We start from the raw sequence: 22,692 nt of genomic DNA, 5'->3' as shown, positions 1-22,692 counted from the left end.
CTACCTCCCTTGTATTTTATGTGGATTCAGGACGTTATGCAATATCTTAAACTAGAGAGGATAAGATACTCTCTTCAAGGGTCTGTTTTGAAGTTTCATGCTATTTGGCAGCCCTTCTGTAACCCCATAATATTTTATAATATTTACTTTACTTTTCTTTCATGGATAATATATAATGCAAGTGGCTCTGATATTAGAGTCGCTGGTCTGGTAGGTGGATGGGTTGGTGGGCGGGTAGATGATTAGTGTGGCTTGTTTGTATTTTGTTTATGTCTTGTATACACTAAAAATCTTTAATAAACAGAACTTGATATAAACTTTAATTATATGGTGACACAGGATGGTAGTTATTGGCATTGGCCTTAGTATTCCTAATCAGACTGACTGCATGAAAGTGAATTGCCAAAACGTGGAAATCAAGATGTTATCACACATTACCTTGTTGACACTGTACCATTAGCAGACACGACTTAGAGGCATGAGTCTTTGGTAAAAAGCCAAGCAGTCAATCCGTAATTTTCTCTCCTCCTCAATAGTAATATTACGTGCACTCAGTGTATGTGAGATTATGAAACAAGGCACTGTCAAACAGAAGCAGGTGCACTCAGCAAACCTCCCTTTTGATGAAGAAAGGTTAAGAAAACACATACACAGTACACACAGACATGCAGTATACAGCAGATGTGTGCACAGGTGCAAACACATAGGCTAACTGCTGCTGGTTGCTTCTGATTAATGAATTAACTGAAATTTATCACTTTTGATGTTACCTTCACCATATCTAATGATATTTTGTTAACAAATAAATCATTTTAAACACAGCATGATCACTTGTATTTATTAAGAGTATAAGAGTCTGTTCAATGACGCGTGTTGGTTATGTTTCCAAATTGTGCACAAATCAAGCATAGCATTAGTTTCAAGAAGGCAACAAAGTCAAGCCCAGCCCACAATCCAAGCGCATCAGTTGATAGCAACCCATGTCAAGTGAAGCCACATCAGCTGACAGCTCAGCTGATTTCCCTCCAAGCACTGCAGTATGGCCTTCCATGTAGGCATGTGGAAGGGCAGGGAGCTGCTCTCCCCGCCTCATGGCTCTCTGTGAAGGCACGCAGGAGAGGCAGGGGGTCCCAGAACAGAGCCACACCGCCAAATATAACTACTGCAAGCCATAAAGTATTTGATAAAGTTGTCCTGACTGAACTCAGTTTGGTACAACCCGGAAATAAAATTAAAAAAACATAAACAGGCCTTTTTAACCATTTCATCTTGATAAACATGGAATGCTTTGTGTTCTTCAGTACAGTCAACAAGTTTCTTAAACTATGGGAATCTTTACATCCCTGCTTTCTTTATGAATGCTTAGTATCAGCATGGCATATTTCTGTGAAAACGAACTGTATTGGTCCAACCCCAGGAGGTATATCATGGCACTTGTGCAATGGAAAGACTTGTTCAAAACAGCATGAGAAGAACCAGATGATGATTGGCAGGGCCCTCTGCAGGGCAGACTGGCCGGGCGACTGGCTGACGGGCTCGCTGGCCAACTGGTTTGGGGTTTTCCTCGCCTGCAGCTGGAAAAAAGAGAGACATAGGGGTTGAGGAGAATATACCAGGGTGAGTGAAGAAGAGAGAGACAGAGAGAGAGAGAGAGGCGGACATACCACAGTGCCAGCGATTTGCTCTGGTGTTGCCTTGGGCTCCTTAATAAACACATCCATACACTCGCTTAGTCCTCCACTTTCTTCACCTCTCGCCAGCCTGACCAAGTCAAGGCACTTAGTGCAGGGTTAAGACAAGCAAACTCTCTGTTGGTGCACATTTTTCATTTGAGTCTATATGGCTTACTCAGCTTGCTAAGGAAATCAAAGTCAACACTGATGGAGAAAAGAACCTCTTGAAAAGGTCAACCTTTCCAAAGGTAAAATCTATGAACCTCTCTCTGAGGAATTGATTGTCACCATCACATTTTATCTTGTACATGTAACACAAAGTTTCTTCAGTTTAATCATTGGTGTTGTGAAAACAGCACTGGACTGCTGTGAAAAATGCTAATCAGAGCCAATGCTGCAATCACTGGCTTCCCTCAGCGTAATTACATCCAGTTACTAATACACCTGTGTGACTTTTTCACTTACTACAGCTGACCTGCTAAACAATGCAGGTCCTCCAGTACTGACTGTAACTGCTGCTAAAACATTGTCATTAATAAGATGTAATGTTAGTCCTTGTCTCAGGCTTTGTTATACATGTGTACACATCAAAACAAAGTTTCACAACAAACACACGTCGACAGTACTGTAGAAAAAGTAAATGGAGTCATTATTTGGTAACATTCACTAACCCCCAAAAAACCCTGCCAATAATTCCAGTTTAACAGTAAACGCCTACCACTTGTTGGAAGACCGTATTTGCAGCAGGACAGAAAATTGTATTTGAGGTGGATTGTCACGTTTGGTCCATATTGGCGCCAACACCAATCAAGTGCGGATCAGGCCAGGAGCCACTTAGTGGCTTCTGTTTTTCCTCTCTACAGCCTAGGCACAGGTGCAGAGATTATTTAATTTCTTGCAAGTGAAGCTCTGAAGCTCTGTACCATTCGGACCTCCTTGATAAGGTCTTTGCTTGCTTAGTTTCTGAGTTTCATGGGATACAACAAGCTCTAAGATGAGTCATGAAGTCATGGTCCAACTCAGGTCTACCTCTGACATCCACAGAAAGTTGTTGCAGTTAATGCCTTTCTCCACTTGCTTATGGCCTTGACCTGGAAACACCCTGTCTGCAACCTATGAACTCAATCTGTTCATTCCTCAACCTTCCCCCCCAACACCCACCCATACAAAGACACTGCAGCTGTCCAATCTCCCTCCGAGGTCAAAGGGAACATCCTAATGCTCATCCCACTTGAGACTGACACCTGTTGGCTCCGTCTTAGCCTGGCCTTCGTAAAGACAACAGAGAATTCAATAAAGGGGGCTTAGAGCCACGAGACCTGATCACCAAACTGTCTTCTTCCTCCTCACTTGTGATTTGAAAGACTGAGGGGGTCTAGCTTTTAGGGAATAGTACATGAATTGACGAGGATGATGAAGACTCCACTAATAAATGAATGAACCTTGTTAGATACCTTGGTGGAACCATTTTGGGTTTATGATCGCGAGTGAGGCTGAGTGCTGCTTCAGGGACTGTCCATGCTGGGACTTGTTAAGCAGTGGAAAAAGTTGTAGGGAATTTGGCGAGCAACTTGTCTTCCTGTGTATAAAATAATCACAATCTGTCTGTAGGGCTGGATTTTAAGATAAGATCATAAAAAGAAAATGTAAAACCCTCAATTTATACACCTGCTTGTCAGAGTCGATTTTTATGGGCTGGATTTCTCAAAACAGACATGTTGCCAACAACGATCTCTTTGGCAGTTTCTGTACCAACACATGCAATATTTCATGTAGACACTTGGCAACCTTAGCAATATTGTGCATAGCTTGTACCAGGGACGGTAAAAACCAACATACCAACCTGCCAGCTTTCGCCCATTGAACCTGTCATTGCCAAAATGTGATGGTTCACTTCCTCATATCGCTCTCTTATTTTTAGATGAACATGCATTCAGCTGTCCAAGAGTCTAATTAGAGGGAATACAGAGCCTACTGTCAAGCATACACACTGAGGCTGGAGGAAAATTGGTCTGATTGTGACTTTGACAATGTGTGAGTCACTGCTCTGATCCTCTCATTCATTACAGCAAATCCCTGCCACAAAGACCAATGAAGAAGAGATTTACTGTAGTCTGGGAGGTCCGCCTAAAAAAGTCTAATGTGCCTGTTTGCATGCGTGTGCATATTGTATCTGTGATGTAACTTGAAATGTTTCCAGACATATTTTTTTTCTATATCGGCCTCTTCTCCCTGTCACTCACACTAAAGCACCCCACAGCCGCTTGACTTATAATTAACTGCAGTTGTTAATGGGCTCAAGAAGAATTTAGCTTGTAAGCTGATCCTACAATTAGGGCTTGTTGACTTTGCATAAATGTTGGGGGCTGCCCTCCCCAGGGGCGTGGGGCAAAAGAAGGGCGTCTTTGAGGGCCTGCCAGGCCTGGCCAGACCTCCTGAGATGTTGGAGGGGGAAGTGAGGTCTAAAACACACACAGAGGAAGCCCTTCCAACAGTCTTCCTCTGAATCCTTTGGGGTCACGCAGGACACCAGGTTAACCTCTGGAAACGTAGATGAGACCCTCAAGCATCCTCAAGAGGTTAACCATGCAGAATTATTCAAAAGAGGAAATGGGCTTGGAACAACTTGGATATATTGTAAGGGACTTCTTTTATGAAAAGGAAGTTATCCACATATTAATGACCAATGGGTTGAGATTTACATTGTTATTTTTTGCATTTTTTAACATTTAAAGACATTTTTTTAAAATCGCATTTTTATGCTGCACTCCCCCCAGACAGGACATTAATTTAATTAAATGCGTATGAATCACTATGTTAATCTCAGTCTTTACATACATTAAAGTTTAAACGGTTGAACATTTCAGTTTGAAATCATCCACAAGAATCTACATCTTCCATCTAGGCATGGAATTGGTGGTCCATGTCTCATTCACTAGATTTTGAAGGATTCTTAGTAATAATACAGTGTGTCTCAATGGTAAAAATACATTAAAAATACTCCTATTTTGAATCACAAAGAGCTTATTTACATTTTCAGTTTTCTCAGTAACGTGACTCCTGGTGCTCAAATGGCCCCATGGGAAGACCCCTGCAAGCGTGAAAGATTGCATGGCCAAACAATATTTGCATTTTGATTAGGCATGCTTCTGTTAAGGCACTTAATGACTTAGGTCCCAGTCAGATGAACAAAAAGAAATGTCCATGTAAAGAGAAAAGGCCTTCACGCTAAACTACACCACTTTATTGTGACAATGTGTGGATGTGAATCTTCATCAAACAGATGTGATGCTTTTCTCCATCCTTTTGATGGTCACATGATTAGTCACATGACCCACCAACCCAACTGTTACAAAAGAAGCGAAGTGTGAAATGCAATCACCTTCTCATGAATAATTTGACTAAATATAAACAACAATCCATTTATTACCGCATTATTGGACAATTATGTAGAACTATTGTATCATGTGAAATATATGCATGCACAGTATGTCTGTGTCCAACATATTGTCTTTGAACTTTATTTAATTTAAAACAAGGGAAAACTCTTACTATAAATTTAAATAATATCACAAAGTTTATAATAAAAGTCAACTTGTTCTTTTTGAATCAACTTGAATCAAGTGCCCTTTTGGGAAGGCCTGCCCAATCAAACTATTAGTAAAATGAATGAATAATAATTTCACAGTACTAAATAAAATTACCCACATGATGACCTTTCACCTGATGACCTCATGTGTGACGAGCCCTCCCGTTCAGACATCGTTAGTGATTCAGCAGCACTACAAGACACCTTTGATACCGCCGGTTAGTGGGGTTTTCTTGTTGTGGGTTGTTGAATGTATTTTACAAAAAAGACACAAAGAGAGCAGCACAGTTGTTTTAAATATTGCTGTGTGTCACCTGTAACGTTAGCTGCCGGCTAACACAGTGCCGACAGCTAACGTTACTTCTACATGCAGATAAATAAAGCTCTGATTCACTTAGTTCTTGCTGTTTGAGGGAGAAAAGTTTCACGGGCGTCGAGAGGTGTGGTCACTTGAATTAGGATTATTACAGTTACTTCATAAAAAACGTAGCTTGCCGTAAAATAATTACGACAACATCGGTAAAACAGGCTTATACTGATACTTATTCCTCCGAATTAGGCTTTAGCCTACTTAGAAGCCCTTTTAACATTTTCATTTAATTTAGAACAGCATTGCAAATATTTACATTTTAACAGCAATAGTGGTGTTTACAACAGCAAAACTACTATATAAACTCAATAACTGGAAGTACATATAAAAATGTCAGTGTAAAATAAATAATATTCTTGACATCAAAGTAGAGTAAAGAGTGAAGAAGAGCTCTAGGAGATTTAAGGAAAAGGTATGAAATGATAAGGTGGAAGATCTGGTTAGCTAGATTATTTTTTTAGATCTATGATTAGAGATATAGTCAATCGAAATCCAAATATATCTCAAAATCACAATGCAACATATAAAATCATTATCACAACATTGCATACTGTAGACACACACGCTCACACACTTCTGTCTATAGATTTGTCTGTCTCACTCTTACCCCTGCCATGGCCACCATCCTTTACCCCATTAAAGTTTCCTTCTCAGATTATTTCCCACACTTTTCTGAATTTGATATCTTACTTTCTCTATCTGCTGCTCTTGGTGTGCAGTTCCAAACACGGTCAGCAAACTTTACATTTTGTCATGGTCGCATAACAATTGTTGTTGTTCAGCTAATATATATCCTATGTTTGTTTTAATATCACTAGTCACAGATCACATTAAGTAGTATCAGCAGCAACAACAATAGCAACATCCCCAGCAACCCCTCAACAGCAAATGTTCCCTGTAAGTTCTGTCAGCTCACAGTGTTTTAAAGCTGGAGCTGGGTATTCCCTGTGTTTGTTTCAAGAGTGCATCACAGCATTTGCTGATTTGCTCAGCAAGGAATACATAATTTAATAATAATTTATTTCTGTATTAATATTGTGAGAACAGCCCTATTTAAATCCTTGTTCCATGTGCCCATTTTATACTTTGAGCACTTGCCCTTCCAAAGGTCTCTCCACAGGCCTGCTATTGCATATGTGAAAACATTTGTATGAAGCCTTTTGTGGCTCCAGAGAAGGCGGCACAAAGTCTCTCATCTCTGCTGGAGGCTCGCTGCTGGAGGCTACATTAGCCGCTACTAGCATAACACACTCGGTTTTGACAAGGAAGAGGGAATAAAAAAGATATCTTCTGCTGCATCGACTTCTTTTGTCCATCGTCTGTCTGACATTACTCTATTAAGATATGTTGAGTTTAAATAAATTTATCATATTTAAATATTGTCTTTTTTGGTGCAGGCGTGGAAACCATTGTGGTATCTTCACACAGAGTTGTTTTCTACAGAAAACCAAGCTCTGTAATTGCCTCTTTCCTTTTACTGGATGCTGCGAGTCGCAACAAGCGCCGGAGCTCCTTCTCTTTTTTCTCTTCTTCCCTGTTGCTTAACAGGGAAAATGATTCAGCAACACAGAGAGAACATGCTGTAAAGTAAGAGACTAAATGATCAACGTGGCTCTGGGCACATGTCAACACAGCTTCCAGACAGAGATTATTCATTGTGTCTAGGACTCAGTGGTGCTTCAAAAGGAATAATTAGATTCTAACTCAAGTAACTAAAAATCATTATATTAAACTAAAATGTGTTTGATTCTTATCACTGTTTTAATGCTTTAAAGAAAGTAACTTGAAAGACGAAATAATCATTCTCGTACAAATGTCAAAAACAATAAACTGCACCTTCCTCACTTCAATACACTCAGGGGGTATTGCTGCTATAACCTTGGTCTGGTAGCCTATGATGAAAATCTTAGCTAATGTTTAGCAAACTTTAGGTAGAAATTGCTGAACGATGGACATTACTGTAATAATATCACATAACTGTCACTTGTGGCCACTGTGGCTGCTCCTCAGTGTACAGGGGCTCAATTTAACGTTTCAGAATACAATTCCTGAAAGGGTGAACATATTTTGGTAAGGGCAGGAGGCAGACAGACACCCGCAGTGGGTGGAAGGTTGGGGCTGGGGGGGATTCAAGTAAATGCTAGAACCTTTATTTGACACTGACACATACAATACCAGCATTTTTTAGGTCCCAAAAATAGGACGTGTCCTGAAGTATGGTCAATATATATAAAGGTAGTGAAAATACAGGATGTACACAGGTACAGTAATAGCTACTGTGTCCACTGCTACATATTACTGGCATCGTCCTTTAAAAACAACATGACGAATATATACTTTATACATATACACTTTTTTATATGTAATATAGCTCAATCCTGATTTAGTGCAGCAGCAGCAGTGAGTTGTGGAACTGGACTATGATTACTTGGAGTGAACTCTTTCTGTCTTTCATGCCTTCAGGGAGGTCATGGGTCAGGGTCAGCCAGAAAACAATAACCCTACCTACCCCTACCCCTAACCTCACATAGACAGATTTGTTTGTCATGTCATTTTAATTTTACTTGACAGAATTAGTCATCTCTGCTTCTTTCCTTTTCCTCTGTCCTTTTCACACTTTCACTCCTCCAAAAACCAGGGTTTAAAACATGTCTCATAACACAGATAACACCGGCTAGAACTGTTAAAAATGATTTATGAGCTTGACTTCGATTGTAAAAGAAACCGGAGGACTATTTTGTTAGAGTTTGATGTCTACAGCTGTGCCTGCACACACACACACACACACACACACACACACACACACACACAAACCAGGATCACTTCACTTCGGATGATCAGCAATTTATGAGGAGGTCTTGCTGTGCTGTCAGACCAGAGTTCAGAGCTAAAGAGCAACAGAGATATGTGTGTACTTATGTGCACTTCCTGGTTCCACTGCAAGCAAAATCAAAGTCTTAAAGACCAATATTTTGCTAAATAGCCAGAGTTCCGCTATCTAAGTGACTCAAAGAGACTTCTAATCCTACTGGTAGAGAGGGAGGACTGCTGTATGCTGGCACTGACAAATTGTTTAGCAGCCTGCCATGATCTCCACAGCCCTTTGAGCCCCCTCTCCTAAATGGCAAGTAATGAAAGTTTATTAATTAATAATTTGTCTGATGTAGGTTTAAATCCTAAAGTACTCTTACCTACCTTCCATAACCCATCTTGTTCTCCATGCCCTTTTGTATTGTTATTGCTTATTTATGTTCATTATGATATGAGTTGTACCCCGCTAAGCAGTTGACAATGGATGGATGATTGTATAGATTATCTTAATATGTTTTGGTAACATTATATTGTATGCAGTCATTCCAATAAAGTCACTTGTATTGAATTGAAATTAAAATTGGCAGCGAATCAGTGCAAGAGGACTCTGAATCAAACTCTCAATACACACACGCACGCACGCACACACGCACACTAATGATTAAAGTCAAATCCCTCCATCTTCAAACACTACCCCAGCTGCCTGCAAATCAATATTCTCAGCCAACTCAAAAGGGCATGAGAGGCAGTGTTGGTGGAAATAAATCAATACAAATAACTTGTGGATCAAAAGAGTTTTTGATGTGCCAACACCCCTGAGTATTGTTACACTATGCTGCAGCTCAAGCAGATGCATTCTTCACCACTGTTTAACTCAGACAGAAGCAAGTTTGTCAGGGTGGTTGTGTCTGTTAATCTGGTTCATGGTCTGTTTGAGTTTGTGAGTTTTGTGTTGTCATGCATGATGATATGATGCACTGTTACATAATCGCTCATTTTCTCATCTTTTTGTGGCTCCTCATACCTGAGCACAATTTCTTAACATGAACATGGAGAAAAAATCAGCATGCTACCAGTGTGCAAGATATTGCAAGTCTGAACAACTCATCTGTGATTCTTCAGCTTGTTTTATGTTTTGGTCAAGTGATTTCAGCGATAAGCACACCTTGACAAGAGAGTGAAATCACCTGCTGCAGTGTCTGAGTGGAATGAAACTCTGCAAGTTGCCCAGCTCTCCATACCACAAGACAAGCTCATCCCTGCAGAGCAATCATGAGACCGGATGTCTCCCAGTCGAGTACAGCAATATCTTTCCAGATATTTACAACAACAACAGCTGGAAGCAGACATTACAGGCTGAAGGCTTTCTTTGGCTTCTGCTAAATATTAACCTGTCTTGATACAGTCAAAAAATAAAAGATGCATTAAACCGTTTTATGTTTTCCAGAGCTGCAGGGTTTGTGCTCCTCCCAGGTGATTAGGCTTCTGCGTGCACTAGTCTGGGAGGCAAGCTGTGTTGAATGCGATGTGATAGAAATACTGTCTCAGAGGATTTAAATCACTTTTTTCTGGTCATTTCTGAGGCCTTACTTTAAAGGAAAACTACTATTTTTGTAGTTTCGGGCATCATTTACATCTGTAATATAACAGTGTACTCACCAAGTTAATTGCTGGGATCTGGGAAAACAGATACACAAGCAGTCAGACGATCAGACAGGCCAACGGTTTAGTCAAATGATCTAAATGTAGGGATAAAACTAATGGTAAGCATACCCAAAATGTAATTTATTGCACTGGAGTGTTTACCCACTTGGTGCGCAAACAATGTATCATCCTGGGATTGGTTTGATTCAGGAACCGGACACATGGTAAACATTGTGAAACAGTCGCAGCTTGGTTATGTTTCTGCACCAAAACTACTTGGTTAGGCTTTGCTGAAAAACACTGGTGAGATGCTTTAGTACACGTTTGCTTTATTTTTGATACAGCAGTCATCCATGGAGGAAAACGCACCAGCCGCCACTGTCACCTATTCTAGCTTCCAGTTTCTAAGTACAAGTTCCAATACAAGGCATCAGGATCGGCATCATAGTAGGTATTCCCAAGTGTGGAATGTCATAAAGCGACAGACATCTTAAATCACTATAGTTTATATTTCCTCACACAAAAAGTGAGGAGAATTCAAATTTCAGTTCAACTTCAAGCAATTATTCTGTCAGATTTCTGTTTCTCGAATGGGAAACCTCAACTGTGTCCAGGCTTCACTCAGTTTTTGTGGCTGATGATCTGCTGGACGTTGAGCCTCTTACAAACTTCACTAATTGCCTCATATTTCTCTGAAGACATATAATTTTAAAGCTAACACAAAGTTAGCAGCGTGCAACGTTAAAGTACGTGTCATGTTGATTCCGGCGTTTTGTCCACCCCTTTTGCATGCTTTAACATGTGTATGGAAGACAGATGAACAGTTAGTCCAGCCATCATATTACATCTCCCAGAGAGACACATGTTTACAGGACAGCAAATCGAGCTCTAATGAAGTCATCGCCAAGAGAAATGCTGGGATAGGCTCGCAGCGAGCGTGTGTGTCCGATGCCAAGTGCTGCTGTACAGTGATGAACGACTGCAGCCGAATTTTGCTAATGATCATTTTGGAAAAGTAAATAGATGTATCCAGCATCAATATTTCTTAATTACCGTCGTTTCCTGTGGAATTCTCTGTTGACGAAAACAGGACGAAACAATCCATCAAGCAAGAGAGAGAAAGAAAGACTCTGGGAAGAAGGAAAGTAAACCTCAAAGGATGGATTTCATCATTCGCAATGGATTTTCACCTTTTTGAAAGTGTCTAAGTGTGTGTGCGCACATGTCTGAGAACAGTAAAGGGTGTGACACCCACATTAAAGAAGGGAAGTGTGTGTGGGGCAACCAAGAGAAAAACATAGTGACTTTCTCTGCCCTCTAAATCCCCTGCAGACTACTTGCCAGTGGCTACATGCCGCTCAGAGTTGTTTAATGCCCTGTCAGCTGTGCCGCTGGGAGAGAACACACGCACAGTGAATCACAAACACACACACTGCTAACGCCACAGTACAAAGGGCTGCAGCTGCTGCCAAGAAGTACATATGAATCCTGAGAGAGAGTGTGTGAGAACAATGGTGGTACCCTAAAAACTCAATGTAAAGTGAGTTGTTATGGGTATGGACACACTTAACACACACATATGCACACTAACCATCTCCCCTCTGCCCTCCTTTCTTCACACTCTTTCTCCCGTTTTAGGTAAATAAAGTTGCAATAGATAATATGAACTGACTTACAGTTGGAGCGCTGCCTGAGGATGGATGTGCTAGAAACATGAAAGCAGTTGAGGTACTGTGTTGGAAAACATCTGGTTGTGTGATAAAAGTCAAAGCTAACACTGCTTTAATCAATATTTTTCTTTTAAAGATGGATAAATCAGAAAGGTGTCACTCGTGGTGACAAACCCACACAGAATTATCCCCTTGCAGTTTCCCACATGTGGGCTAAAGTTATTACGTCTTTCAGCTCATTGTTTTGGTTTTACGGCCCTCCACATCATAGGGTTTTTCCATTTACCAAGACCGGGTCAGTCCGCTTTAGCCGCGCCGTGCCAAGCCGGACTGTGATGACATTCCACTACAGCCTCACTGCAGGCGATAGCTGTGCCAAGCTGAACTGCTGGGGTTCTGCTTGGTAGCAGGGCCAAGTAGGAGTGCTGTGAACAATCTGCTTTTTTATGTCAGTGACTTCCCACACATGATCAAGGTGAGCAAGATAAGCAGCGTCTTCTACCACGCCACTACACGGCAGAACCAGTCAAGTCGTGCCACTTATGCCTGGTGCACACCAGAGGATTTTCAAATCTTAATCGATTTAAAAAATGTTGGATACTACAGACATAACAACAGAAGTAACCGATTTTTTAATATATGAATCTTAAGAACAGACACACCAGATGATTCAGTCAGGGCTAAACGATTTCAGAATGGCGGTTACGGGGACTTAGGATCTCACAGAAACTTGCATGATCAAACGCGACTTCAGACGTAAACAAACATGGCTCGCTCGGTCAGCTCGCTGTCATTGGCTGTTGCAGGTTTCTGATCAGAGGCACCCTGATTTTGAATCGTAAATATCAGTGGGTTTAGGGTTTTGTCTGTAAACCTTTTAGTCTACAGGATCATTTGGTATGATAATCATCTCCAACCAGCCTCGGACCGGGAACACCCCTGCGATTGTGGAGAGAGCAATTATCCTCTTGTGTGTGGCCAGCATTAAGAGCATGACTCAGCGACTCAACTACCCAAGGAGCATTTTGGTAAAACTATTGCACAGTTTTGTTCCCATGTGTAACAGCACATTCATTTGCTACAGCTCTGATTCACACCTCTGACAGGCTTCGGCTGTGGTTCAAGTAGTATTTCAAGCTGTCTGCTAGACCAAATGGACAGAATTTTCAACATAAATTATAGTACAGTTACATTATCTATGAGGCTGTTTCCGTATTTAGGAACATTAAGAATGTTATTAACAGGAAACTTTAAAATGGGAATTCACATTATGGAAAAATACTCACTGACTTTGCAACTTTACCGGCTTGAAGCGGTTTTGCACATGTGATGGAAAATGCTAATTGTCATAAACCAAAACAAACTTAATTCTTTCAAATCTTCACTATGTTTTCAAACATGCACTATCCAATCATAGGTTATCTTTCTGCCACTTGATTCCCAACCCACCCACCACGCTCTCTGTTAACTAGACTCTCCAGTGTGAAAGGCCAGGATTAACCTTGGATTTGAAACAGGCCGCAAGCCCACACACTCACCAATCCCTCTGTTGGACCCACCCTCGTGAGCTCATCTCTTTCTAATGAATAGCCACGGTCACAGGTGAACACACACACAGATAGACAGGGACACACACACAACAAATAGGGGCTTATGTGTGCCTTTACACATGCTCATCTCTCTTTTTGTATGTGAGTGTCTTCAGTCAGATTTGTTGGCATTGTTGCTCTGTTGCTCTTAGAAGGAAGCAGCAACGTCAAACCCAGAGCAGTGCTGACAGGGAGCATGCCCTAACCTCACACTGCTTAAACACAGAGCCAGGCTGAATATGAAAGCATTTCAGCTGCAGTGTCTTTATTAGAGCCATGCCTCTGAGAAATAAGTGTTCAGAGCAGAGAAGCCTGATCTGTCAAAAAGGCCTTTTGGGAGGAGAAGGCTTAGCAAGGCACTGCTGCAAAACTGTATGTGTAACGCTGCAATCTGCATCTGCATCTTATCAGTAGTGTTGTATAGAACTGGTATTAAGACCACTTTTTGATGGTCTTGGTCTCGTCTCGGACTCGACTGCATTTGTACTTGGCAGTATGCAAACTATACCATAGCTTTCAGGGGGTTAAAATTGTTTCACTGCGGATGGTCTGTGATCGTTCCCACTGGCTGGATGAAGTCTGATGCTCCACATAATCCATGATGATAGAGAAATATAGAGATTATTATCAATAAAACATGCTGTCAATATATCACAAATCATGCTTTTAGGGGAGCTCATGTCTTAATAAGAGGAGCTAAGCTCCCCCTGGCTCCCCCATAGTTCGCACCCTGGTACTCAGCCTTGTCTCGGTCTCGGAAATTGAGAACTTGGGATTTTATTTCAAGACCAGTCAAGACCATAACTTTGGGAATATCAATAAATTACTTTTGCATTGTGTGATTTATTTGTTGACATCCTAACTTTGATTGGATGTAAAATGTATCACTACAAATGCAACCAATAACCGTAATTAAAAATATGATGTTCCCGTTAACAACTGTCCCCCCTCCGCACGATGCATGAAGCATGGAAAAGGAGTGTTGAATAAAGATGTTCACGTTGATTTCAGCTCTACGTGTTTGTATGTGGGTGCTTTAATGGGAATGTGGATCTTTCAGATCAATTTGAGAAATGCCTATGATCTCATTCCACATTTTATTGTGTCATGTAATGTGGGGAACTGGTTTTGGTCTTTCGACTTGGTCTCAGCAACTAAAAGTCTTGGTCTTTACTCGGTCTTGTTAAACTCTGGTCTTGGTCTTGACTTGATCTTGACTTGGTCTCGGTTTGGGCGGTCTTGACTATAACACTACTTTTCAATCATGCAAATCAAAAACATAATGCTACTGACAGTGTTTGTTTTGGTATTTTTTATTAAAATATTTTGTACTGTGCAAACAACACTTATAAACTTGTACTGTGCATGCCGCCTTATTTGCTTTGTGACGACTCCCCATCTATTTTCCACCTCCACAGTTTCTTTGTTCTCCCGTGTTACTGTCAGGAACAAAAACGTAGTATTGTGGATGTAGCCTAAGTGTGTCTACCTACTTTCTGCACTCACCTATAATCCCACATTCTCTCCAATAGTGCAAACTGAAACTCGCTATGACATCTGTAAAAAAAATGTTAATGCAATCCATAAAATATATCAGCGGCACAGCAAATATACACATTTTCACTGGTGTGATGCAAGCAAGCCAACAAACTACCTGTCCTGACGCGATTAATATAATCCTGATGATCAGGGTCATCAGGGTGCTATCAGTTTGGGATTGGAGACATTTTCCACAGAAATCCTCTCTTACAAACCATAATGCATAATTGGACAGATAATAATAATGCATAATTTATTACAAAGGATATCAACAGCAACATCTCATATGTCAATCAGTTTTTTGCCTTCTGTCAACTAATTTAAAAATGCCTAAATGTATATATTAACCATCCTGAAATATTTATCATATCATACACATTATGTGCATCTTATTAACAGCGTACACACACACAATTTTTCTTTCTTGTCTCCTTTACCTGTTACCCTGTGCACTTTCATAAACTGACAGAAAAAAATGTAATTGTAATATTTTCACTTCATGTGTTTTTTATATTTGAGTTATTATGTCATCCTCTGCTGTGTAGTCACAGTTATTTACTATTTATTTTTGTGTATGCTGTCATTTCACTGCTCTACATTCCAGTTTCCCCAAGTAAATGATAAAAATGTCATATTATATTACATTACCTTAGGCCACAGACACACTGTGTGTATTCCCCCCCTCTCTCACTTACTCACCCACATTGTATTCTTGTGTGATCTGCTGAGGAGATAGCGCTTATTAGTGTCCAATAAATCTTTTCTACCTCCCAGCGGGACCCTAAGCCGTAATTTACAGCAGCACGTGCTGCTGTTGTTCAGGCATCAGCCAGTGAAGGTTGTTGGCTGCTGATGGCCAACTTTAACTTTATGCCAAAGATGATAACATCATCATGGGGCACTAAACCTCGGTGAAATCTGTAGTCATCACAATAATTATACTGAATATGTGTAATCAATTACTGATGCAATATAGGTTTAATGCAGGTTTTCATCACATCAGAGGGTTTGTAATAAAAGCATTATATAGGCCTCATTCATGTGAATGACATATCAGTCTAATCATGGTTCTGTTCTCCAAGGGTGAACCCTCAACAGCAAAATTACTACAATCAACACATACCACCACCTTTTTGAGAGGATGTAGGAAAATGGTAAAGAGAAAAAAGGAGGGGTAAATAGAAGGGGAAAAGATGAGGAGAGGAAGGTGGAGAGGAGATAAATCTTGTCTTGTGTTCACAGCAGACTCGTCAAGGTTGAACCATGACATTTATGTGGACTGGTATTGGTCATAACTCTAATAATGGCTCCAGAAAACGCAGACTATTTGTAAAATGACATTTGGAGGGAACCATTGTAAAGTGTGAGTGACAGTAAAGCGGCGCACAAAGCCTGCGAATGACCCTGTAATCTGGGGTATCGGATTCAACGTGCTGGTAAAACGCCATGCTGGGAGTGAATGGAGCCTTTGTGGAGGCTGCAGCTTACAGGCTCATTTGCATGCAGTGATAAACGTTGTTTACACTGGACATACAGCTCTGTGAAGTGGTAGGTAAACGCAGCAGGAATGATAGATTTACTGCCTCACATGGGAGCCAGACGGTTATGTAGTAAGCACACACACACACACACACACACACAGACCAATTCATGCAACAGGTATGTAAACATAAGCTACACAGAGACAGATATGCAAACACACACACACATTCAGATGGATCAGTTCATGCAACAGGGATGTAACATAGACACACACACATACAGAACAGTATCCATCCTCCAGGTGATAAATGCCCACTTCTTTCCACTGTGGCTGATGTTCATATTTCCAGCCAATCTGTCAACATCACGCTCAAACAATGTTTATTTTCCCCATGTAGATTTGATAAACACATAGATATAAGCTAGAGCTCTTGTGGGTGAAGGGGGTGGAGGGGAGGTGTAGGTCTGACCTGGTCGGCTGCCTCATTCCAGGATGAGGAATCTCCTCTCTAAGCAGACAGGGCAGGCTGTAGGGAGGGGACCAGGGGCCATGCGGGGTCTTAGCCCCATTTACGAAGCTGAGGGTGATTTGTCATCTTCTGGAGGCGACGGACAGGAGGGTGGCGGTGCGTCGTTGGGGAGAGGTGGAGGTGGGGGTGGCGGACAGGAGCAGCGATTTAAGGCAGTAAACGGGTTTCGGGTCACTAGCAGCGCACAGTGGGCCAGTCACTCAGCTCCGTAACTGGACAAGGGCGGGGAGGGGTGTCACCCTCCGCCTCCCTCACCCTCCCACAACACCCTTCCAGAATCTCCAGGTCTTTGAAATAAAGTTCCTTCTTCAGTTCAAAGCCTGGCTGGGTGCGTTTGTTTTACAGTGCCAGGTAATGTTGTTTGCTCCGTGATAGGTGGAGGGCAGGATGTGTGCCATGAAACGAGATTGACACCGGAGATGGTGCCTGGGAGCTCTTCGATGTGCCAAGTCTGTCTGTTTTTCTGACGACCACAGAAGCCCACCAACATCAAGCCACCCGACCCCCTTGCATTAAGCGCATCCCTCTGTTGGTGGGAGAAATAATATTGAGTTTCCCTGTTTCCCACAGAGATTCGTAGCGGCGGAACAGTGCGGGGGACAGACATTTTTCTCATGTGCTGCCAGCCAGCTACTGCAGTGAAGGGCCAATAAATCAGCTGAGGGTAAACACACAGCCTGTGACTGAGTGAATAAGAACAACAAATGACAGCAGAATTTACCCTCTGTAAAATGCTTTGTGTTTTGGCTTGTAAGGTCAAAGCACAAGTGATGACTGCAGGTTTTAAGCCAGCAGATAATGCAGTCGTGACTAGAGATTTAAATGTAATAGCATTAGGTTACAATAACTGGTCCTGACTGTAACAGATCTCTTATTGAACCTTTTATCCATTTAGTAACAAAGACCAATGTGGTCACATTTGCCGGATAAAATGCGAAATCCTGCCAATATTGGATGATATAAGTTACATCTGTTTGAAACTTTTGGTCTTTGGCTCCATTTTGTCACACCACTATAAGATTACGAGATTTTTGCAGCTCAAAAAAAGTAACAGAATGAGGAGTCTTTACATAAATTTCAGGAGTCAGAATCTCCTAGTTAAACTTTTATTCGCACTTAAATGTTGCAGTAAGATAATAAAAAAAACAATGTTTGTATCTAGGCAACAGCTGTTATTTAAGAGAATGCATCATTAATCAACATTTCTTTTTTATGCTGCTCATTAACAGCATGTAACAGCCTTCTATTTTATGCTTATCATTTCTTTAACACTGAAAGCTAAACCTAATTAGATTCAGTAAGGGATTTGAAATACACACACACACACACACACACACACACACACACACACACACACACACACAAAACACACACTCTCAGGTAACAGACAAGAAAACATTGACATTATCTTGTCATTATCACAGCCAGCTCTGACCACCCTCTCTTGGAGGAATTTTTCTTCTCCCCTCTGGGCGGAGATACAGATTCCCCTGGATAAAAACTAACATACAAATTTTCCTTTGCACCCACAGAAATTAATGCCCTAAATTGGCACTGAGCTTGAGCTGCTGCTCAGAAGCATCCTACAGTGTTGAGGCTAGCATTTCAACTTTTTGAGTACTCTTAGACGAACAAATAGATGTTGTATGCGGTAATAGCTGTTCTTGTCTTTGTTCATGTCTCATGTATGTTTGTTTTAACCCTATTGCAAACCAAATTTCCCTGGTGGGACGATAAAGATTGAATTGAATTGAATTGATGTTCTGTGATACTAGGGTGTTGATGGTGCAATGGATAAGACACATACCTTTGGTATGAGAGACCTGGGTTCAATTCCCATGGTGACCCATCCACCATTGTGTTCCTGAGCAAGACACTTAACCCCTAGTTGCTCCAGAGGTGTGCGACCTCTGGCATATATAGCAATTGTAAGTCACTTTGGATAAAAGTATCAGCTAAATGAATAAATGTACTTGAGTCATGACAGTTATGTAGTGTGTCATGATTCATTTGAACTTTTAATTCAAAGCACTTTAAAACACTTTAACTGGAATTACAAGTTTTTACATGATAGAAGCAAGTCCAGTCACTCACCGCTGCTTTCATTGTTTTACATACCGCCACGAACCTTGGACACTTGTATGCTTGCACAGACAAATAGCCAAACACACTGATTCCTTTATAATGTGTTTGTTTGTTAACATTGTCCAAGTTTCACATTTAAATTTATTGCTTCCATGTTTATTCATGGAATCTATACATGACATTTCGACTCTTAGGACTGGCTGTGTGATGACAGTGATGGTGATGATATTGAACGCCGGCTTGTAAATGAGTGAGCTGGATGGCTCTGAGATCCAGTGACATACATTTTCAGGCACACGTGTGCAAAAACACACGGACAGATGCACACGGACAGATGCACATGCACGCACAAACACACTTGACTTGACTTGATTTAGTCGGGTCTGACAGAGGCCTGATTGGTGTCTCTGTCTCTGGGTGGGCTGATTTAAAGTGTCCCTGAGGTCTCGTTCCAGGTAGGGAGACAGACAGGGTTGGAATCCCCCGCTTCCCTCACACCCACTCCTACTGCGGCTCCCAGCGAGTAGACTCAACCCCCACACCATACACACTAACTCACACACACTTGCTCAACCTAGATTCCTCTTCATACACACAGCATCCATGCTTTCTCACACTGGCCCGAGCCGTCTGGGTCTTGGGGTTGCGTGGATTTCTCACCCCCCAACCCGTCTCGTCACCAACGAGCTGCCACACATTCCAGCAGCACCCGGGCTTATTATTGGAGAAAATTTATAGGGCCATTTATTTAACTGGATCTGAATGACATTGGTTCTGGATGACCGGCGCTAGGGCAAACTGCCGGGCCATGTGGTCCAGGGAAAACAGAGCAGGGGATAAATCAACTGACAGAGGGGGAAGAGGAGAGAGAGGTGGTGGGTGGGAAGCTGGGAGACAGATAGAGAGAGCGAAACAGAGTAAAAGTAATAAGCAAAGCCAGAGACACAAGAGAAAAGAAAGTGAAATAAGATTAGATGATAGTGGGGTTGGGCCATGCTGACCTCTGAAACAACACTAAGACCATGAGCATGGACATATTAACCAGTTAAGGGGCAAAAATAGTCCACAACTGACTCTCCCCAACAAGCATTTATTCAGGAATACACACCATGTGAGCACAATATAAACATAAATGATGTTGTCTTAATACTTAATTTTCACACAGGGACCATTTACAAATGATATGAAACGCTTTTGAGGAATCAAATCAAAATGTGGTAACAGAGACTATTCCTGTTCTCAATGGTGTACTATATCAATTAGAAAATAAAGAAGTAATCAAAGGACTTGATTTATATATACTGGGGTCTAATTTCTGGTTGTTACACTGCTCTATTTGCTATTAGAAGTTGGGAGTATGAAGTGCAAAGTGACATTATGTCTTCCCAGATCTTTGCTTTAACATGTGCATCTGAAGAATGGCTTCTTACTGCACAAATCACACTGAAAGAGACACTAACTCGGTTCAGGAATGTCTAAATGTAAAGAGAGGAAACACATTACATAGCCAGGGGGATCTCGCAAGCGTGTGTGTGTGTGTGTGTGTGTGTGTGTGTGTGTGTGTGTGTGTGTGTGTAGCTCACTTGCCTGTGCTCACAGGTGTCGTGGTGATAATCACAGAGCTGACAGGGATCAGCCATAGAGGACACCATGAAAAAATAGTTGCTTTAAAATAACTGTTGTAATGTGACTGTGGGTTATTTTTGAAATGGTGTAAAATGAATAGCTTGAAAAGATGAACTCGCAGTAATAACCGAGCTGAGACGCATCTGTTCCAGTTGGAACTGTTTCAACTTCAGCTGAACTTACTCAAAAGCCGTATGACTGCACTTTATGGATGTACAGCAGGAGCAACATTGAGGGGATGTGAAGGAAAATGTGAGAAACAACTAGAGTTTCTGGAAAGTTTTAAACGTTTTCTCACACACACACACACACACACACACACACACACACAGAGTACCACTTCTCAGCCAGCTATAACAAACATCTGTACAGTCAAGTTCTTTTGCTTTTTTAGGTAAGAAACAGACTGCATAAATACTCCATTGGTCAAATCCAGGTGAAAAATTGGCAGGTGAATAAATTCTGCTTTGCATTCGATCTGGCCTCTTGTTTAGAGTGCATCATGTCACATGAATGCCCTCCTCGCCTGGTCTTTATCTCCTGCCTGTTATTCTGCACACTGTATTGGCAGCTGTTGCTTGTCTAATTGTCCAACTCTTTTATCTAAAGAAGCCTGAAACATGAAAAGCAGAACTTCTTTTCAAAGACACTGACAAATGATTGTCATTATGGTCAGCCTTTTTTCGTTAGATTTTCGCAGACATGGCAGATGTACTTCCACCTAGAAGCCAACTTTCGCTCACTTCGAATCAAACCATAAAACTGTTTGACTATGGCCCTGTATGGCCTTCCTTCAAATCACTATCTAATACTTATCCAACAACAGAAACAGAAGGACATAAGTCTCATATTCCTAAATTTGAGGCATGATTAAAGTGCATATCAAACCCATTAAAAGTCCCAGACAGCATGTCGAGTTTCATCCATGGATGTATTAAGAGTTTCATCACATGCCAACATGCGATCTGACCCCTCGTTATACGTGAAAATGAATGTGATCTGGTGCTACCAAGTAATGTACTCCCCTGTCACCCATGTGATATTTTTCCACATTTAAATTGGAATGAATGATATGGAAAAGCCCTTAGGGGTAACCTGAGCCCTGTTTACTCAGCCAGCCCTAATGCAAACAATGTAACACGCACACACTGCACCAAGTGACTGACACTGACGGCTGTCACAAGCCGCTGTGGGGGTGGAAGTAGCAGGTCGGGGACGGACAGATAATCCATGTCCACAATAATGACCTGTCTTCAAATGAAAGTCTTCTTTACCCACAGACACACACACACACACACACACTCATGCAGATGCAGAAACCTCATCCTGGATCCATAACACGCACAAACCCTGTACATCAGTAACGGTCCACTAGTTAGAAATCTGCATGCAGCTGATTACAACTTGACAAAACTGTGACTAAAATGAGCAATGCTCTGTTTTAACTTGTTCAATACTTCACCGCTTGGCCTAAAGGGGGTGCTAGAATATTTGTTTAAGTCACACACTGTAACTTGTATGCATCGACTGTGCATTCACAAAATGTGATGGAATGATGTGTCTCATCACCCGTTATTTGGGGCCGGGGGGGGCTACTTGTTTACTTGTTGTGGATATGTTGACATTTCAACAGATCATTGCTTTTCTACAAAACGTAGCTGCACACACACACACACATCAATCAGAAAGTGGTAGCCAAACACAAAACATGTTTAAATTAATTAATTATTATAGAAAAAAAAATTCAGCGCACAAACAAATACACACACAACTTAACACACAGCTGGATTTATCATTCACACACAAACACAATGCAAGTAGCTGTAAATGGTAGGGCAGTGTGTTTCGGTCAGTAAGTGGGAAAAGGTGGAGTGTGGCGTTCTCACCATTGAAAGCTGCAGCAGCAGCAGCAGCAGGGTTCCCAGCGGACTGAGTCCTATTTGGTCAAGCAAATGTCCAGTATGAAATTGGAAAACATGTGTTACTGCTTTTCGGTAATTTTGTGTTCTGCACAACTTTTACAACCATCTATTTTCACTCTCATGATGTAAGTTAGGAAGTTAGATAACAAATGGCAAGCTGCT

At 41.4% G+C, this 22,692-nt stretch overlaps 1 long non-coding RNA gene across 1 annotated transcript in view; it reads right to left on the bottom strand.

Annotated features, from left to right (window-relative positions):
• Positions 1 to 822: 822 nt before the first annotated feature.
• LOC123960384 overlaps positions 823 to 22,692 on the bottom strand; it is a 35,146-nt gene continuing 13,276 nt past the window's right edge. Inside the window, exon 2 of the long non-coding RNA XR_006822502.1 lies at positions 823 to 1,574. This is a non-coding gene — a long non-coding RNA (uncharacterized LOC123960384). The remainder of the gene's footprint in view (positions 1,575 to 22,692) is intronic.

This window comes from Micropterus dolomieu, linkage group LG21, assembly GCF_021292245.1.
Source record: "Micropterus dolomieu isolate WLL.071019.BEF.003 ecotype Adirondacks linkage group LG21, ASM2129224v1, whole genome shotgun sequence".
In the NCBI taxonomy this organism is placed as follows: Eukaryota; Metazoa; Chordata; class Actinopteri; order Centrarchiformes; family Centrarchidae; genus Micropterus; species Micropterus dolomieu.
This window is presented reverse-complemented; position numbering and strand designations above follow the sequence as displayed.